The 4,412-nt window shown below is 43.2% G+C and overlaps 1 protein-coding gene across 1 annotated transcript in view; it reads left to right on the top strand.

Annotated features, from left to right (window-relative positions):
* The window catches only part of Prkrip1 (PRKR interacting protein 1), a 35,505-nt gene that overhangs the window by 13,533 nt on the left and 17,560 nt on the right, over positions 1–4,412 (top strand). The gene's annotated exons all lie outside the window — the stretch shown is intronic.

Raw genomic sequence — 4,412 nt, 5'->3', positions numbered from 1 at the left:
CGCCCCCTGGTGGGCTGAGATGGCCACACACACACATACACACACACACACAAACAAAATAAAAAAAAAATAAAAAAAAAAAAAAAGAAAGAAAAGCCCACTCAGAGTGCTCAAAGGAGATTGATGCTTTTACATGACAGGAAGCTGGGTTGGTTCAGCAACTCGGCAGTATTGAGCTCCACATCCTTGTATTTTTCTTGGCTGTTACCACCAATGTGATGGCTGTAACATCTCCTGCCATCATACCCATGTTCCAAGCAGGAGGAAGGGAAGAGAAGTGGTAGTTCTAATTTTTTTATTTTGAGACAGGGTTCCACTAAGTTGCTAAGTTGCCTGGTGTGGGCTGGAACTTGCAGTCCTGTTCCCACCTTCCAGGGTGCTGGGATTACAAGTGTTTACCACTGTGTTTGCTACTATGCCTGCATCCTGTCATCTTGTCTCTTTTTTTTTTTTTTTTTTTTTTCAGTACAGGGTCTATAGGATCTCACTATGTAGATCAGACTCATAGTGATTCTCCTGTTTTCAGCCTCCCAAGCACTAGAATTATAGGCACACGCCACCACACCCATCTCAATTGCCATGTCAGTGTGCCCTGGGGGCAGGACCAACACAATGCGCCTGGGATCAAACCTGGCTGCTGCGCTCTGCCTAAGCAAACGCTTTAGTCCTTCGAGCTATCTGGCCAGCCCCCCCTTTTTTTTTTTAAGAGAGCAAAAGTTTCCCCAGAATTGTGCAGCAGATATATACTTGGTCACTTGGCCATCCTTACCTGTGATCAAATGAGAAGAATAGAAAGTAGAATTGTCATAGCTAACTTAAACATAGTATGATCCCTTACCAGGAGCTGGTACATTGCTGCTCTGAACCAAATTGAGGTTCTTGAAATAAGGAGAAATGGGGGTTGAAGACTGGCTCAGCGTCCTGTGGTGTTCCCAGTCCTGTCACATCCAAATTTATCATGAGCCTGGGGTGCCTTCCAGGGGCCAACAAAATCTAGAGGACCAAGGATTCTGAGACCAAAAGATGCCAGCTGACTACCTCAGGACTGAGTCGTTGGCTGTTCCCAACTGACCCAGCTGACTCCTGGGTACAGGGTCGAGGTTTTCAGCTTAGGATAAAGTAGGGCTTTTGCTGATTACTGAAATACTGGCCTCTCCCAGAACCAGCTCCCTCATGTGTTGTAGATTTACTAGGTGACACACTGTAGATGGTTTAGGGTGTCCTCACCCTTTCCTAGAGTAAATTATTGGAAACTGCTAAACTGTGGCTGTTAGGACCTCATCCCTCAAGTACACCACTTGGTCATTTTCTCTGACCCGCACACGGGATTGGGCACGGGAAGCTAGTGCTCTTTGGTTCATGCTCACTGCAGTCTGCTTGATAGGCTTTGTTAGTGATGGGCTGAAAAGTAAAGATTTCCTTAAATGTCTTAAACCAGTAAGGCACCTAGTCTTTGCCAAGGGGCTCTGAACCTAGGTTTAAGCATGGCATCAGCGTTGGCAGGCCATGCGCAGTTTGCTCAGCCTTCATGTCCTGTTTGCACAGAGCCTCAGGGCAGCAGAGGTGAGAGATTGGGGCCTTTGCAGGACTTTTCTGGGCATGTGTGTAGCGGTATTCCTGCTTTTCCTCAGCTTTTTGATTGTTCCCTGGCTGCTTTGGCTGCTCCAGTGGCCTCTGGCTCCTGCCATGGTAATGATCTGTTGCTGTTAATTGCAGTTGACAAGTACCCTGGGGAAAAATGCTGTTCACTCCTTGTGCTCTTGAGTTAGGTCAGCTGCTAGGACTTTCTAGGAAGCTATACAGGTCAGATAGGGATGTGACTCCCAGCCTGCTTGCTGCCTCCACTGGCTGCTGGTTTGCACAACTACTGGGCTTGGGAGGCTCCTCCTTTGAAGGCCTGCATCAGAGTTGGGGAGAGGGTAAAGGGAATCAGGTACATGAAGCACCACAAAACTCATTCTTACTGCTGGGATCCAGGTGGTTTTCTCTGACAGTCCAGGGAGCCATTTCACAATTCTGGAAAAGTTTGATTTTATAGTTTTGCCAGAGTTCTTGTTGCTTTCCTAGAGGTTTTTCCTAGGCTATAGAGGTCCAATTCTGGAAGTGTTTCTCTCCCTCTCAACTTCAAATACCTATGTCATTGTGTTTGAAGTGTATGACGTGTAAATATTTGGAGCTTTTGTTTCTGCACTGCTCTAATGGCATCCAGGGGATGGCATGTGCTAGGCAAGCCCTCTGCCATTGAGTGCAGCCTGTACTATTTTTTTTTAATCTATTCTGTCAAACTTCTTACTGGTATGGTTGGATTTAGAGCTACCATTTTGTTTAGTGTCTTTTTTTAATTTCTCCTGTTTTTTGAGTTATTTGATTTTTCCTTTTTTTTTTTTTCCTTCTTTCTTTTTTAAACAGGGTCTTGCTATGTAGTTGAGGCTAGCTTTGAACTGACTATGTAACCCCAGGCTGACCTCAAACTTGTGCTAATCCTCCTGCCTCAACCTCCAAGTTGCTGGGATTAATGGTGTGTATCACCACCCCTGGCTTTTATTTGAACATTTTTTATTCTGTCTTGATTTGCCAATTGTTTTTAATTCCTTAATCCCCTTTTATAGCATTCATGTGTTGCTCTGGGATTGCTGTACACTTAACTGCCTTCATAATCTGCTTCTAGTTTCCACCAAAGTAGAGAGTTCAAAGTAGAAAGTTGAGACTTCCCACTAGATAGGTCCTTTTATTTGTCTTACGAATTAACACCTGCAGACATTGAAAACTTCATCAGGTATTCAGCTTATTTTCTTTTTTGGGTAGAGGGCTGGATTTGCTGGGGTTGTTTTTTGAGACAGGGTCTTGCTATGTAGTTCGGTCTGGCCTTGAACACATGAACCTCCTGCCTCAGACTTCTGAGTGCTGGGATTACAGGGGTGCATCACCAAGCCTGACTGTGTATTGTCAAACATCAAATAGTTTTCAAGCTCTCAAGAGGAGAACAGTCTCCAATACCATCTAGGTTCGAGAGAGAGAGAGACAGAGACAGAGACAGAGACAGAGACAGAGACAGAGACAGAGAGAGAGAAAGGGAGAGAGGGAGGGAGGGAGGGAGGGAGGGAGGAGAGAGAGAGAGATCAACCAAGCAGATTGTGAGTATAATTGCTCAGGTACAATGGAATTGAAATGAAATGGGGGAAGCAAGTCACATGAATGCAGAACAGGAGCTTTTCATGTAGGGGTGGGTTAGTGGCTCTTCCTGGCTTTCTCAAGGTGATCAATACCTATTTAGAATATTAATCCCTGATTTTATCCTGATGAAGTATGCAGGTGCTTTTATCTTTATCTTGAAGTCTGACCCATGCAGAGGTGCTGCCTGTCTGTACCACAGTTACAAGGTATCTTGTTTCTGCACTGACTCATTTGAGGGCCTGGTCCTGTCTGACTACCTATATTTTTGTCTAATTCAGCATTATGGATATAGTCTGCAACCATGATGTCTGATAATAAATCAGTAGTAATCCATGTTATTCTATCATTGCTTTTTTTTTTCTGGATACTTTTGAGACTTTTTAGTGTAATAATCTCACCCTTATCCAGAACTCTTGCTTTCTGCCCTTTTAGTTACTTGCTGTCTGAAAATATTACATGGAAAATTCCAGAAATAAATGATTGGGGGGCTGGTGAGATGGCTCAGTGGTCTAAAGCACCTACTTGGAACAAGCTTAGCAAAGCACAGGGACCACGGTTCAATCCCCCAGCATCACATGCCAGCGAGCCCCGCCCCCTGGTGGACTGAGCTGGCCACACACACACACACACACACACACAAATAAATAAATAAAATTTTTTAAAAAAAGAAATAAATGATTTTTTAAATAAGTTTGGTTATAGTATTTTGTTATAATTGTTCTACTGTATTAGTATCTATTAATCTGTTTGTGTCCCTCGTTTCTAACTTAAACTTTATGATAGGTATGTGTCCAGGAGCAAACTGTGCATGCATAGGGCTTTGTACCAGGCTGGGTTTCAGGCATCTACAGATGGGGGAGGGGCTGTGTTTAAGAAGTTTGAGTATGATGTTTGTGCATGAATTTCCTTGGGTTTGTCTTCCTTTGTGGTTTGTTAAGCTACATTAATTTGTAGGTGTGTCTTCTATCAAATTTGATAATTTTTTTCCAATGTACTTCAATTTTGTGTTCTTTAGAAAAGTTCTGGGCCAGAGAGATGGCTCAGTAGGATAAGCGCTTCCCTGTAAGTGCAAGGGCCTGAGTTTAATCCCTGGTTCTGCCAAAAAAAGAAAAATTCTAAAATTTCCATTCAGTTCTGTCTATTTTTTTTTCTTTCATTTTTCTTTTTTCTCCTTGCATTAATGGGAGTTAAACTTAGATCTTTCACATAAGCTACATCCCCAGCCTTTCTTTTTTCTT

Source organism: Octodon degus, unplaced genomic scaffold (assembly GCF_000260255.1).
Source record: "Octodon degus isolate 3935 unplaced genomic scaffold, OctDeg1.0 scaffold00035, whole genome shotgun sequence".
Lineage (NCBI taxonomy): Eukaryota > Metazoa > Chordata > Mammalia > Rodentia > Octodontidae > Octodon > Octodon degus.
Note: the sequence above shows the minus strand (reverse complement) of the source record. Positions and strands in the feature narration are given on the sequence as shown.